A 17,345-nucleotide genomic window follows, 5' to 3' on the forward strand; every position below is an offset into this window, starting at 1 on the left:
GAGAATTTGGAAGAAATTATCAAAAGCTACTTCTCAACTCTCTATTCTTCATGGTTGAGGGGCCTTTTAAACCTACAGTAAGACTTTCCTCTTGGAACTAAACAAATTTTCTTTCCTGGGAATATCAAGACAAATGTTCCTGCTTCCTCTAAGGAGGAGGTAAAGAACTGGTAAGGAGAGGATATCAGACTCCATTTTTCTGTACCTGAGAGCTCAGCATTAATAAAATAAGCATAAAGGCATCATTGTAATAGTATTTTTTGTGGGGGGAAAGAAAAGCATAGAGGGCGCCTGGGTGGCTCAGTTGTTTAAGCGACTGCCTTCGGCTCAGGTCATGATCTTGGAGTCCCGGGATCGAGTCCCACATCGGGCTCCCTGCTCAGCAGGGAGTCTGCTTCTCCCTCTGACCCTCTCCCATCTCATGCTCTCTATCTCATTCTGTCTCTCAAATAAATAAGTAAAAAATCTTAAAAAAAAAAAACTTATTAAAAAAAAAAGAAAAGCATAGAACAGGGTGGGAGGTATACCAATAATTTGATGATCAGCGACAACGACCAAACAATCCTGTGTTGCTTTTGGTTTCTCTTACTCTCCTTTTCATCTCAACTGCTATTTAAAATATTCTACACTTTCCTCAAAGCCTACCAACCCCTGTCCCCCGGTATTATTTCTCAGAGAAAATAAAAGAAAGAAAAATCCCTCAGACTTCTACTCATTTGAGAAAATTCATTTGGGATAGCATTATATGAAGACTAGTAAAATACAATCAATATCATCCTCATTATTAGAATCTGAGTGCTGCTATGGATCTCTGCATTTATCTCATGATTGTGAACCTTCTTTTGTAATTTTTAAAAATTTTTTCTCATTTATATCATGAACAGAAAATTTTTAAAAATATGAATTCTCAATAGTTTAATAAAAGTTTTTAAAACTTACAAACATGGTGTCTCCACATATCATTTGTATCTTCGTGAAAGATAATGCAATACTTTGATAGAACAATAAGAAAATTTACAGATGATATACAGTACTGATTTTTTTTACTATTTTTTTAAAGATTTTATTTATTTATTTGACAGAGAAAGACACAGCGAGAAAGGGAACACAAGCAGGGGGAGTGGGAGAGGGAGAAGCAGGCTTCCCGCCAAGCAGGGAGCCTGATGCGGGGCTCGATCACAGGACCCTGGGATCATGACCCGAGCCAAAGGCAGACGCTTAACGACTGAGCCACCCAGGTGCTCCTGATTTATTTTACTATTGCATGATCCTTCTGGATGATTCCATTCTGTGTCTATTTCCTTATTATTCTGGTCATTTATTTAGCATGAGATAATAATTGATGAGTGATGCTGAAATAATTTCTAGAATAAAAAATTACAAAATATTTCAAAACTCTTTGTTTAAAAATTCTTACTTGTTTTTGGAAAACTTCCAATAAATTAAAAAAGTTGGAAAAGATCAATCTTTATAAGTTGTTAGACTTGTTCAATAAAAAAAACTTCAACATTACATTGGGTCCAGTGAACCTCAATGACACAACAAGAATTAAAGATGAAAGTCTGAGGTTACCCTGCTTGCAAAAGAAACATACCAACTGAAAATATAACTGAATATTAAAGACATAGTAATAATACGTATAGTGGAGGAATGAAGCCATAAACAGCTCTATACTTATAACTGTTATATGAAATATAACTGGAGCTTCTTGCATTTCCAGATTACTGTATCACATACCTTATTTTTATTTTTACCTTTCTACTTCACTTCTCTACTATGTATGTACACTATACAGTGGTTGTTGCATTTTCTATTTCCTTCACGTAATGGAAAATACCAGTGTAACATTGCTATAGAACTAAAAAGAGTACACACCAACTTAAACTCTAGTCTTGAGGCTTATTCAGTAACTGGATGTGATTTTAGGTTGTCTTCATTGGAAACAAGATTAAATACTCTTAATTGTTTGTGAGAGGGAAAGAAGAAGCAGAGGTTAATATTGGGAATAAGTTTCTCATGAAGAAATGTCCTGATATGAGAGAAGCCACAGACATACAGTTTTAGGTCATATTTTAAGATTCTTGAATGTATCATCCATTAATCTTTAATTCTCCATATTATTCTTTGCCTTTCTCCCTTTCTTTAATAATCTGTAATGCCAAATGGACTCTATCTTATCAGTCTTTTCAAGGAAACAAATGTGACTTAGGTGATATATCCCTTTTTATTGCTTTTTTTTTCTATTTCATGCACTTATTCTCTTAAGTTTATCATGTCTACGTATATTTACCTAGATCTCTTCTTTCCATTTCCTTTGAGTTTCTAGATCATCAGTAAAATAAACAAGCAAACAAACTACACCAAACCTCAGGTTTAACACAAATACAAGTGTATTTCTTGCATACATCACAGCTTACAGCTTGATATGTGTAACCAGCATTCTTCTCTGGAACAATTGAGGCACCTGGTTCTTCTCTTCTGTCATATTCTAGGTCTTCTAGCACTCTTTAATGGCTGTCACATCTAGACAGCAGATAAGGAAGAAGAAAAAAACTAGAAAGAGTTGGAAGCAAGCATACTTACTTGCAATTACATTGTCCTGACAATGAGACATATCACATTCCAATGGCAAGAGCTAGTTATATGCCCCATTTAGAATGAAATACGTGGGGAAATGTGATCTAGCTGTGAGTCCAGGAAAATGCAAGAACATCAATGGTGGTGAATCCCAGCAATACTTGTCAGTCTGGTTTTGTGGTTACCAGATAGCCCGTTGCTCTCTTCACATATAGAACATATGAATTCTACCCTCAAGGGAAAAAAAAAATCCAAAGTCTCATCACTGAATCCAACTCAATATCTGTACTCTCTGGAAGATGGGTAGTCTTCCTCATCAGATTCAAAGCGATTCGTGTTCTCAAGACCTATGAAGTAAAAGAAAAATTATCTAACTCTTTAATGGTATAGTAGGATCAAGATAACTGTAACAGACACTTCTGTTTGGTAGAGTGAAGATTGGAGACACACCATTTAGCATGTTTGGAATCCTGATGGGCAGGTGGTGTAAGAATTCACTATCATGGACATGAAAGAAATTCCTTGATTAAACTGTGGTTCTTTCTGGAAAATATTCTTGAGAAAGTTTTGGTCATCTATATGGCCCCTTGTTCTACTATCTGGGAAAGTTTTCTTTATGCATTATTCTGAATAATATCTGAAGTGGCAATATCTGAAGTGGGTTTTGTTGAATGTGATGTCATTGGGACTATACAGTTCTCACAGTTTCTTATGCAAGTTTGGGGGCCCACCATAAGTCTAGGCTTGCACCATAAAGGCTTTTCTCCCAAATACATGGCTTTTTTGCCACACAATTTTCTCAAATTCTTAATAGACTTCTGACCTATTCAATTACAATCATTTCTCTGGGAATTCCCGCCCTCCTATTTCTAAACTTTAAGCAGTAAGAACCATGTACAGAGGTATATACATTGCGCCTCTATAAAGACCACGTAAGCCGTTTCCCCACTTCAGAGACATTGTGCCTCCAAAGGATGGCATGACAGATGAATGCAAATTTAGGAGATGGAGAAAGACAAACAAAGCCCTGATGAAATTGTTTTATCCAATGGACCACGCCTTGCCTGAAGCCATAATAAACCATGAGACATTATTGTTATATAAGACCTTGATTGTTCGTTATTTCAAGTGGATTTCTTGCATTTGTAAGACAAAAACAAGAAAACAAAAAAAGATCCCAACTAAGGCAAGATAAAAGTTGTATTTCATCTGCATAGCTTCCATTTTGTACAGAAATTCAGGAATAATTATTATTTGAGTAGGGTGGCTTTGATAGAAAATAACAAAAACAGAATGTATTGATTGATGATGCATTCAATTTCCTTCCTTTTTCTACTTTCTTGTTTAGACTGATTATAAGGATTAGTAGTTTATGTGGAGTAAGAACTGGCCAAAGAGAAATGAGACACAGAGAAATGTTCCACAGCAGAGGAGAGCAGTGGAAATTGTCAAAAATTATGAACAAATATTAATGACAGTATAATTTAACATTAAAGAAACTAATAAACTAAATCAAGCAAGTGAATATTTTTCCCATAAGGGGATCTATTTGCATTTATACTTACTGAATGTTTGCTTGATATGTTTTGAAAAAATACTGTAAAAGAAGATTTAGAGTAAGAAGAACATCATTTATAATCATTTTGTATGCCATATATCAAACACCAGAAATAGTTCTCTTTACAAGTGAACCTATAGATGGTGACTACACTTATGGTGGTGAGCACTGAGTAAAGTATAGAATTGTTCAATCACTACGTTGCATACCTAAAACTAATGTAACATTCTATGTCAACTATACTTCAATGAAAAAAAGATGTAGTAAGCATGCTGCACAAGTGTGTTTTACCTTTCACAGGATTTACTCACACTTAAAAAATTTCACATAACATAAAAATTAATGGAATTTCAATGGCTAAGTTTTGTCTACCTGAACATTTAGAAGATAACTGCCTATTATCCTTAATTATATCACTAAACTTTTATGATAAAAAAATTGAAGTAATTTACTCTCTGAGATTCTTTCCTCAAAAAAGATACAAAATTTGAGATACTTGAAAATTATAAGAACATGTATCAAACAACAAAATTATTGAAGAAATAATCAAGTTATCACATTCTTTTCTGTAAAAACAGAAACAAAACAACCTGAAATCTTTTATTAACTTTGAAAAAATATTGCATAGTCCATTTATTTATTCATACATTTTTTAAAATCGAAGGATATTAACATACAGTGTTATATTAGCTTCAGGTGTACAATATAGTGATTCAACAATTCTATACATTACTCAGTGCTCATAATGATAAGTGTACTCTTATCCCCTTCACTTATTTCACTCAGCCCCTACTCACCTTCCCTTTGGCAACTACTAGTTTGTTCTCTATATTTAAGAGTCTGTTTTTTGTCTCTTTTTGTTTGTTTCGTTTCTTAAAATCCACATATGAGTGAAATCATATGGTATTTGCCTTTCCCTGTCTGACTTATTTTACTTGGCATTATACCCTCTAAGTTCATCCATGTTGGTGCAAATTGTAAGATCTCATTCTTTTTTGATCCAGTAATTCCACTACTGGGTGTTTACCCAAAGAAAATGAAAGCACTAATTCAAATAGATATACATACCCCTATGTTTACTGCAGCATTATTTACAATAGCCATGATATGGAAGCAACCCAAGTGTCCACTGATAGATGAATAGATAAAGAAAAATAGTGTATATATATATATATATATATATATATACACACACATATATATATATACACATATATATATACTATATATACTACATATACTATATAGTGTGTGTATATATATATATATATATATACACACACTATATACAATGGAATATTACTCAGTCATAAAAAAGAATGAGATCTTGCCATTTGTAACATATATAGCCCATTTAAATCAAACGTAAAATTGACTGTGGTGATCTGCAAAGCTGGATTGCAGTCTGTAAACAGAAAACAAAGGTTTTAGCTTAGAAATCATGGACTTAATGGAAAATAAGAATAATATCAGATATGACTTTTTGCAAGAGAAATTCACTTGTTTATACTCTAAAATGTGTAAGTATTTGAGCCCTTCCCATCTTCAATTTTCAAGTGCCAAAGGAGATTCTTATTATGTAGCTGTGATATCTAAGGATAATACCAAACAAGCAAAAAGGAGTGTGAGAATGTTTCAAGTTAGGCTAACAGTTGGGAATACCACCAGCTGCTCTCTTTTACAATGAAGGAAAAAAATAGCTCAAAGGCAAAACTTTAAATAAAGTAATTTCAATCTTATTTTACAGGTTGGAAAATATTCACAATGAAGTCCTTTAATGAGTTTGCCCTTTTTCAAGCTGCCTCACAGTATAACTAAAATTAGGGGTATTAAAATTTCCTAAGGGAAATTTTGAATAATACTGTTATTTATGTCCTATTAAAAGGTATTACCATATTTTACCACAGAGGCTTTGCAGTATTTTAACATAATGCCCACAAACTCAATTTTATGAATTAGTGAATAGAAGAACAGGCATTAAGCAAAACAAGAAAGATTTGAATTTTTATTCATTTTAACTGCTATGAATTTTAATTAATGCTTTGTTGACTGAATATTTATACATGTTTATATTCACACATAATTACATATATCACACATAATGCATATGTATGTCTATACCTATATGTATACGTAGATTTATAGATAGATAGATGGGTGGAGAGAGAGAAAGACCTAACATATGACCACAAATACAAGTGATGCTCTTCAATAGTTAGGGATAATTCATTTGTTAGTTAAAATTCCAAACCACGATATAAGTCTAGCTAATGGCAGAAATGCATAATAAACCAACATTTCTTCTAGGTTCTTTCTATAAATTACAATGTCTTTAAGAAATGTGAATTAATATGTAGGTGTTTATTTAACAAACTATAAAAGTTGTATTTTATTTCTTTGTTTTCTGAGAAAAGTTCTCAGGAAAATTAACTTACCAAGGGCTAAAAATATTTTCTCTTAATTTATAAATCATGATGAGTATTTGACCTATTATTATGACTTTGTGGGTGGATCATTAGACATAAGTGAAAGAAAAAAACAATTAAAAAGGAACCAAGAAAGCAGATGCTAAGTTTCATTCAGTACTAACTCCACTTTACCGTTACTTTTCAAAAGCAATCTAAATGTCAAATTTCTGACACCAAAATTGGTAGCAAGTAAATCACATAGCACTAAACTGCAAAGTGGCATGCAAAATTTAGAACAGTAGGTTGTATATAATTAGGAAAGAGTTTGTGCTTCTAAATATAAAAGTCCTACATTCAGCATGAGGAAATAAAACTCTTAGGAAAAAGACAGTCTGGTTGCACTCTTTAAAGACTCTTAATACAAACATAAGGGCAACAGATAAAACGTGAATGCTCACTTAGGAGAAGCAGGCTTTTCAGAGGCAAATGTGTAAGACCATTAGTGGAACTAATCAGAGAATGCTGTTATGTTTTGCCTTCCTTTATCCTTAAATATTTTGCCTATATTCCTTCCAATGGAATTGTAAAGGTTTAAGGCAGAGTCATGTCAAACATAAAAGACTTGAATTTTTAAATACCTTGAATATTCCATTCATTTGCTAAACAAATAATTCTGAATATTAATAGTCAGGTAGTATTTTAAGTTCTTGGGATACAGAAGTGGAGAAGGAAAAGTCCCTGCCTTCATAGCACTTAATAGTGAAGGAGGCAGATGGCAAACAAATATAAATATAAATATATAATAAAATGTCACTCTGATGAAAAATAAAACAGAGACATCAGATAAAAAGTGATGAGGTGGGGGATAATTTACAAAGGACAATCATTCTACCTCTTTCAGAAGTGGTCTCATTTGAGCAAGGACTTGAATTAAATAAGGGAACGAGCCATGCAAAGATATAATGGAGAAAAATATTATGCAGATAGACCTATAAGCTCAAAGGCCCTGAAGAGGAAATGAGCTGGGTTATGTTGACCCCATATCCCTACCCAGGAGGTAGGCAGAAGGCAGATGAGGTGACACCTGTTAGAAGACTGTTCCCAATTCTTTGAAAGAGATGAAGCATTAAGGCTGTGGCAGCAGCAATGGTATTAGATTGAGGCTATAATTTGAATGTTGAGGCAACAGCAAAGGTTAAGCAGTTTGCTGTGGGTTAACAGGAAAAGAGACAAATCAAGGATTCTCTCAGTATGTTGGCTTGAGATACAGGTAAATGATGGGGCTCTTACTGGTATTGGGAAAATTGGGTGGGGGCAGTAAAATGAAGAGTTAGTTATCGGATATATTCAACCAAGATGCCTACCAGATATTCATTATCAATATCACAGTGACATTAAGAAAGAGATAGGCTACAGGGGTCCAAACTTGAGGAATAGTTTTGGTAAAGAGAGGTGGCAGAAGCGTGGGCTATTCATTTGAAAGTCATCACCATAGAGTTTATTTAAAGTCATGGGGATACAGAATATCATGTAGTGAGAGGAATACCATTCGGGAAGAGGAAAGGGAACCAGCCACAGTTACTGAGATGGTGTGGCCAGTGAGGTGGGAGGGAATCTGAAAGAAGGGGTGAGTGATCTGAGTGAAGGAAAAAGAGCAACAAAGGAGAATAAAGTACCAACCATATTCAATTATAGTACTATTCTCTGCCTTCATTACACTTTTGCAGGTGGTTAAGCCTGGAATATTTTCCGACACTTAGCAGAACAGGTTATGTTGCCTGGCAGAGGAGCCAGATTCTATCATACATAATTTGAGAGGTGTTAACAGGAATTATAAACAGAGTTCTTCTCTTTGCCCATCCTCCAGGGAATGGAATGCCCAACAGTAGACATTTGTTAGTGCATAATTAATTGGACTGAAACATTTTTGTTACTTGGGAAGAGTCACATAAATTAGTAGACAGCTTAGTAAAGACTAGTAGAAGCAGCCCCATGTCATCTGTTGGTCTTTGGGGGAACATGAGAAGTTTGTGCTTGTAAGTGAAAGACAGGAGGTGAATCACTTATTGCCGATAAAGCAATATTATACTGACACTGTGTATCCTGGGGGAGAAGGTGTGCATCCTGGAGGAGAAGGTGTACCTGGGAAGAAATAACAAACGACAGAGAGAGAGAATGGAAAGAAAAGGAAGAAAGAAAAGGTCCTGATTGTGTTTAGTTTGGGGGCATCCCAACCAGGGTCTCCTGCCTTCTCCTATCAGCCATTTTTCCTTTGCATTCACATCTATTCTTGCCACTTCAAATGTCATCTGTATGCTAAGGATGTGTGCCCCTATATTTCAAGCCCAACTTTTTTTCCTAACCTTGACTATTTCTGTTTACTGACTATCCAGAGATCTCTCGCTTTCAGCATGTCAGAGAGCAGACTCCACATTTCCCTGCCTCTGTCCTGCTTCTTTCACTACTTCCAGAGGGCACCAGCTTCAACCCAGCTTCTCAAACTCAAGCCCAAAAGTTACCTATGACCTCTGCTTTCCTGCTTGTTTATCCTCATACACTCATAACTCATATTGCCTGTACTTCCTATGTACATTCCGTCCCGTTTTCTCTGTCGTTCCTACCCCATCTCTTACCTGACGGCATTATCCTATTTGGTCTCCCTGCTCTAAATGTCATCCACTCGCTCAGCATTAACTTTAGATTTTTTTAACTGAATTATACAACCCTGCATGTCTGATCTCTCTTGCCCACGCCAACTTTACTTTGCACTGCTTTGTCATACATAAACTGAAATGAAACTTTTCATTTCAAAAAGTAGAGACTTTTTCGTGTGCTTGGAGACCATGAGAAAGCAAAGAGAAATAAATTTACTAACCACACTACAACACAAAGTACATGCTGATGTGATGGAACACTAAACTCAAAAGTGTGTACTTTTAGAAATTATTATAATTATTATGATTTTACTATGAGCTAACTTAAGTAAAGAAATGGCATGTATTCTAAAAATTACAGAGGCTATGACAATTTGTCTGAATTTACTCTCATGTATTATGATCAGATTATGATAAACTATGATCTCACATTTTTATTGAAAGTTTGTAGAAAACAAAATGCATTATCAGAAATTAAATTTAATTGACTGTAAGAAAGAATATGTTGCCTGAAACTGCATCTTGATACCTTTATCCTTTATTTATGGAAATCTTCCTAATTCCTCAAAACCTAGCCCAAAAGTCGTCTTCTTAATGATGATTGTTTTCAACCCAATCAGATATAATTACTCCATCTTACTATATTTTACTTCCAACTCTGACTTGTGTTAAAATAGTTTGTTGACAATATACTGCAACAAATTATATCTTCCTTGAAGGCAGGTAATATGGATTAAACATGTTTGTTTTCACTGAAGTAAAACCATCCCTCATTCAATGAAGATCTGGGTTTTTATAATAGTATCTTAAAATAATTACTATGTTTTCTTCTTTTAGTTAAAATGTTTGAATCAACAAACAAAAATGTAACTCAGTATATACCACAAAGCTACCTCCCTGATAATTCAGAGTATGGTTTCCCATAAAGGAATAAATAACTGTGACACAAATGTTCAGCATCCCTCATTGTATACTTATTCTTTAGGTAGATTAAAGCTTATATTTATAAATATTTATATTTATAGCCATTTTAAGTATATATATATGTGTATATATAGATATAGATATATATACATACACATCAAATATATATCAGACATATATATGCATGGTCCAAGATGCACACACTGACATATATAAATGACACTTTATGAGACATTCTTCACAGAAATAGATCTAAAAGGGAATTTAAAATGTTACTAGAGCCACATTTAATAAACTGATTAGGAAGCTAATTATAAATACACTGAGAGTGAGATGCAGAACATATTTTTTACTCCAGATAGAACATAATTTGCAATGGACTTTAACAGAGCAACTTTTCTGGAGTTCACTCACAATACTTTGGTATCATGGCAACAAATCATTTAGTTTAATACCTTTCATCCCACATCATATTTTGAGAACAAATTAAGGATGTCAGTGATCCTGGTTTACTTTGCACTATACACTACCTCAATCATTTCAATTGAGTTGAACTGGATGCTAAAGAAGGTTGGAAGTATTTTTTCTAAGCATAACTTAATTTTTTTGAGGGGGTCTACAAAACTTTATTATTTATTTATTTATTTATTAAGATTTTATTTATTTGACAGAGAGAGACACAGCGAGAGAGGGAACACAAGCAGGGGGAGTGGGAAAGGGAGAAGCAGACTCCCCGCTGAGCAGGGAGCCTGATGCGGGGCTCGATCCCAGGACCCTGGCATCATGACCTGAGCCAAAGGCAGATGCTTAACGACTGAGCCACCCAGGTGCCCCAACATAGCATTATTTAGTTTGAATGTTGCCTAGAGAGGTCAGAGGGTCTAGATTACCTCCCACGTTCTATTCTTCTGGTTTCACAAAATGCTTTTCAGGAAAAAGTGGATTACAATATACAATCTCTGGATCCTCTGTGGAAACCTGTCCCGATGAACACAGACATGCCTAATTTATTTTGCTATGCCTCTGCCATGGTCCTAAACAAAAGGACTTGAACCCAATGTAAAGAATTATTAAGATATGATTATATGCCCCAAATCAACAAATTTAGAAAGAAACAAAAAAATCATTACTTGAGTGGAGGTTTTGAAATTGTTTTTTTTTAAATGAGTTTGAAACACAAAATAAGAACTTGATTCTACTTAATGCTACTTAGGTCACACAGGAATTTGGGCTACTTCTTTTAATGATCTTCAATGATTCTTTAAATGTAGTGACTAAACACAACTTGCTTAAAGCATGGTTTCTCAGCCTTGGCAATATCAACATTTTGGGTCAAATGTGGGATGTTCTGTGTGTTGTGGAATGTTTTACAGCACCCTGGGCCTTAGCCCACCAGATGTCAGCAGTACCCACTCTCCAAATTGTGACATCAAAATAGACATTGTTATAGGTCTGCTTGAGCGTAAAACCACCTTCATTTAGGAACTACTGGTTTAAATAATATTGAAAATGTTTTGCATAATTAACTCAAAGCAACTTTATGCTATTGGTCAAAATAGAAGTTATTTACATTGACTTTCAAAATGTGAACCTAAGAAAAATATCTAGATATTGAAGAGGAATGTTTGGATTAAAACAAAGAGAAAGAGACAGCATCATACCTGACAATAGCTACAAACTCTGATATAAATATCTTTAAGACCTTAGTAACATTTTAACAACATGGTGAATTTTAACAAGTGAAAATAATGAAAAAGTATTAGGTATATTTATGACAAACTATATCTATCTATCTATCTATCTATGTTTCTATTTTCACAATCTTTTAAGCACTGCCTCTGTTATGGTTCGATTAGCTTATCAATTTCCACATTTATGGTCCATGCTATTTATTATATCCTGAATATTTTTATAGCTTATTAATTTGAATATATCTAGTCCTCATAAATTCATTGGAAAGACAAGTATATGTAAATATACTAATCATTTATATACATATATTATACATACACATATGTTTTTGTGTGATATGATGTATGTATACTCTATGTGTCTGATATGTGTATATATTAAATATACATAATATTTATGTACATATAACATGTATAAATGTTATATAACATGTATTATGTATACATATTTAAAGGTTTTTTTTTTTATTTGACAGAGAGACAGAAGCACTAGTAGGCAGAGAGGCAGGCAGAGGGAGAAGCAGGCTCCCCACGGAGCAGGGAGCCTGATGCGGGACTTGATCCCAGGACCCTGGGATCATGATCTGAGCCAAAGGCAGCCACTTAACTGACTGAGCCACCCAGGTGCCCCAGGCAAATATCCTTATAATTGTTCAGAATTATTCAGAGAAAATAAAATTCTTCATATGAATAAAATATGCATGTTGTTCCTAGACATCATTTCCCACTGTTTTTCTTTAGATTATTGTCATCCTACTAATGATATGTCTCTCCCCTTCCCTTTTTCTCCTGGACCCTCCCGTTAAGTGGGGTAGGAAAGGTATAATCTTGTGAGTGAGCAATGTCTATGTTCTCTTAACAAAGAAATCTCGACAACTAGGCCACTCAGAATATTTAGCACTTCATTCAATACCATTATAAGAAGCAGATAAAGAAAGAGCATCTAGTAATGAGAATACACTAAAAAGTTTCCTTGAAAATTTAAGTGACAATCACAGTGAGCAACCATAATATCTTAATGTACTGGGAAAACTGAAATGGGTTTGTTTTTAAGTCTCAGAACTACTGATTTTGTTGAGAGGACAGAAAAGGATATGTGTAGCTGACCCAGTGAGGAAAGCATAACTCAGTATTAAAATTTTTCAATAGGAAACTTGGTATAATTACTTTATATTCCTTGGAGACCAGAGGATTATCATAGCAATATAAATGGCTCTATTAACTAAAGAGCTAAAAATACATCCTATGTAATATTAATAAATTTCAAGCTGGAAAAATTCATAAATTGATTACAAATATATATAATTTTCCCATTATACTAATACATACTTACTATGCTTATCTATAAAAATCTTTAAGCATAATGAGTGATTCACTTAGGTATATTTACATACATACATACTGATATTATTATAGGAAATAGCCATATTGTAAAATCTGTTGCAATGATTATGTATAAAATGGAATCTGGTATTTGACATATATGACCAATGAATCAGGAGACCATCATAATACCTCTTTAATAAAGCAAATAAAAATACAGAAAATCTGTGGATTTTATCATAAAATTGTACGATAAAAGACATGTTCTTCATTTAAGCAAAGAAAAGTATAGCATAATTCTGAACAATTATAAGGAGAGAAGGTAAAATGATCCCAAATTTTAATGGCATTGGATTATACATCTTTCACAATACTTGGTTCTAAGTTAAACAATGATTACATAAGCATAACTTGTCAGGAACTAAAATAACCAAAACACAACTTACAAAAATATGGGGATGGAAGTTGAAAAAGAATGAGAAGTACTATGTTCAAATTTACACATTAAAAAAATTAGTAAATAAAGGTATTTAAAGGTGCTTATAGTTATGGTGCTATCTACCAGAAACAGTTATGAACACTAAAGGCTAAGTATGCTTACCTCTAAGACATGGTCAGAGATATGAGGGAGGAATGGAGCAAAATACTATTGCCTATTATTTATCTGACTGCACTGTTAATATTTAGTTGCTATCACATAATGATTAAGGGTATCAATCTACAACCAGACTGCTTTGGTTCAAATCTTGGTTTCACTGCTTACAACATCTATTTATGCATCTTAAATACCTATTTATCTTAGTGTCCTCTTCTGTAAATTTAAAAATGTGGTTCTATTGGAGGGTTCTTATCAGGGCTTAATGAGCTAATATTTAAAAAGCATTTGCCGGGGTACCTGGCTGGCTCAGTTGGTAGAGCATGTGACTTTTGATCACAGGTTGTAAGTTCAAGCCCCATATTGGGTACTGAGATTACTTAAAAATAAAGTCTTTAAAAAAAATAAATAAATAAATGAAAAGTGTGTAGCATTAGGTAAGCACTAGAAAAGAATTAAATAAAACAAAAAGAAAATAAACGTCATGCATATGGATAATGGTGAATGCATTTCATAATAACACATAATTTAAATTTTAAAATAACATCAGTTATTACTGAAAACATTGCTATGAGTTAGTGAAAATAGTATTTTTATGATGGTATCTGATATATTACAAATGTCTAATTTTATAAAGATTTTTTTATAACATGACAAGTTCTTAGAAGCAATTAGATGTATGTTTTGAAGCACTTATTTTATGGAAAGGAAATGTGACATATTATAATATTTGGCATCATATATAGTTTTTGATATCAGAAACCAAGGAAACGAAAATTGCAGAATTTTCTGAATTTAGCTGTAATTACATTGGGAAATTGAAAAAGCTTTTACATTATTTTAGTTCTAATCATTCAGTATGCCAAATAATATGGTTATTTTCCTTATGTTTTAAAAAGTTAAAGAATTCAGAAACTCACTATCCAACATGCAAAGGAGACTTCCTGAATCTTGAGTTCTAAATCTATCCCAAACTTCAACTTGACACCTCCTTGAATTAATTTATGTCTTCAAATCTTCATCTGGAAAAGAAAGAAAAACAAAGAAAATCATCTCTTTGTTCTCATTGTTTTAATCAATATTGATCAGAAATTTAATGTTCAATCATCAGTGGGTCTCATTCTATTAATATTTCAGAATAATTAGGATTATTTATAAAATACTGGCAGTTCTAATTTATAAGCAAGTTATACTGTAGAGTTCATTTGTAAATCACAGAATATAAAGGTCAGAAAAGACTTTAGAGGCCATCAACTTCCCACTCCATTTTTTTGTATAAACTCTTCTGGAACATCCTTATCACTGACAGATGGTCATTCATCTTTGGTTAAAAATGTCAAGTGATCACAAGCTTAGGAATTTAAAGGCAGCCCATTTTGCATCTGGACAGCTGGAGTCTTTATTAAATTTTACTTCTATTAATCTGTTTCCCTATAGTCACACATACTTGCTACAAGTATTTATTTAATGCCAGATATGTCAAATACATTAAAATCACAGAACTAACAGTCCAATGGAAAAGACAAAGAATCACCAAATAATAGCACAAACATATTGTTATAAATTGAGATAAATGCAAAGAAGGGGAAAAAAATTTACTGTTAATGTTTAGCTGGGACTCACACAAAAAACAGGCTTAAAAAAGTACTATTGCATGAACTAAGAAGAGGGGATTTAAATGGAGGTTGGGGGGACTGGAGTGGAGGGTGCTCAGAGGAGAAGAGGAGAGGAAAGACTGTTTCACTACAGAGATCAGAGTAAGGACAAATGGATGTGTGGGTTCTGAGGCAGACAACTGCATTCAAGAAACCAAAAGAGGGACAAAGTATGTGACGCAAACTGCATGAGAGGGAAAATGCTGCACGGGAAAACTGGAGAGGTAGAAGAGGTCAGGCAGTTAGGGCGCTAAGGGTCCTTGTAAATTTGCTACTATCTCCACCCTAAAGTGACACCCAATACATTTTCAAATTACAATATACGTGATAGTAGCTAACTCTGTTTCCCACATCTCAGCTGAACGAGTGTTTCCAATTCCATCCGCCATTTCTCACACTGTCCAGAAATGTCACTCTTCCAACTGGCTTCCTCTGCTATCAAAGCTATACATTTGGGCTTGTTATAAGTTTAACAATGTATTGTTAAAACTAATCACAATATTATACTTGTCATCTTTGTTAAATAATGAGCTGAGCTACTATTGATATTTGCTGTGATCATATGATCCATGTCCAAATCAGGTCGTATTTGAAGGTCAAAGTGGGAACTATCATGAAGTGGGAAAGTTACACGAAGACAGTAAATGTAAACCAGTCCTCTTAAGGGCAAACCAGGGTTTACAGTTACCCGAATTATTGCTTCTCTTCCATTGTACACAGTCTACTTCCCTTTGACCTGGAGGATTGCCTGATAAAAACAGGATGCCCAGTTAAATTTGAAGGTCAGACAGAGAATAAATAAATTTTCAGTATAAGTATGTCTCATGCAACATTTGAGATCCACTTGTACTAAAACTTATTATCTCTCTGACCTTCAAATTTAGCTGGAGGTTCTGTATTTTTGCTGAATTTGGAAAGACTTCTCTGCATCTATAGCACTCTTAATGGCCTAATGAACATTTCCATCAACTGTGGTTCCAAATGATGACTACTTCTGCACCTGGCATGGCACAGAGACCATTATGACATTCAAGTCTTTCATAAATCATAAGATTTTCATAATGCTTGTATAGAGGAGAGAAAATCAGAAACAACTTATTGAGCACCTTCAATATTTCAAGCACTCTGCCATACTCTGGAAATTCAAAAATAAATAAGACACAATTCCTACTCTCAGGATGCCACCAGAGGAAACAAGGACAAACATCTAAAATGCAAGGTGACAAGTGATATATTAAAAGTGGATAGAAAACTTGATAGGAACATAATCAGGGAGTTGTTAAATATCAGGGAAAGTTATGAAGCCTGGGAATTTGATATTGAGTAGTGGTTCACCTGGGAGAAAAATTGGGAGAAGACAGCCCAAAAAGAGCTCCTAGCTTGTGCAAAATCACTATTTGAAAGTGTTTAGGAAACATGGTACAGTGCAGTGAGCAAGGGAAGATAGAGCTACAGGTGAGATTAGGACAGTGGGCTACAGCAAAGGGCCTTGCTGAAGAGTGTACACTGACAATTCTCATTTATTGAATGTATATCACTTGCCAGGGACAGTGGAATTAAAAGTTAAAACTAGAAAGGTAATTTTGAAGTTATCTGAACCTGGATCTACGACAGAAGAGCAAAGATGATCGTGAAGTACTCAGCTTCGGCAGTGGGCTAGATCGTGATGCCATTTCCCAAGAGGAAAAAGAAAATCAGAGGAAGAGTCAGTAGGAGGTGAGAGAAGAGGAGGCAAAGTGGAGATTGGGCATGTTAAATCTAAACAGTGTTTCCCTTTTTATTTTCAATAGGGTGATGGCAAGATCATTTTTACTCGATGACTAATGGAGTTATGAAGTCAGAACAGCATTTTTGTGGATGTTTGGCTATTTTTAGCTTCTTCATTGCCAAAGTGAAGGGTTGTGCAATGAACAGGTACGTGAGTGGCAATGATGCGAGTTTCTCTTGACAATAACTCTAG

At 34.1% G+C, this 17,345-nt stretch overlaps 1 long non-coding RNA gene across 1 annotated transcript in view; it reads right to left on the minus strand.

The window, feature by feature from the left end:
• Nucleotides 1-2,132: 2,132 nt before the first annotated feature.
• LOC113920262 overlaps nucleotides 2,133-17,345 on the minus strand; it is a 43,294-nt gene continuing 28,081 nt past the window's right edge. Inside the window, exons 4-5 of the long non-coding RNA XR_003519268.1 lie at nucleotides 14,651-14,752; nucleotides 2,133-2,924 (exon numbers count right to left, since the gene is read on the minus strand). This is a non-coding gene — a long non-coding RNA (uncharacterized LOC113920262). The remainder of the gene's footprint in view (nucleotides 2,925-14,650; nucleotides 14,753-17,345) is intronic.

Source organism: Zalophus californianus, chromosome 3 (genome assembly GCF_009762305.2).
Source record: "Zalophus californianus isolate mZalCal1 chromosome 3, mZalCal1.pri.v2, whole genome shotgun sequence".
Lineage (NCBI taxonomy): Eukaryota > Metazoa > Chordata > Mammalia > Carnivora > Otariidae > Zalophus > Zalophus californianus.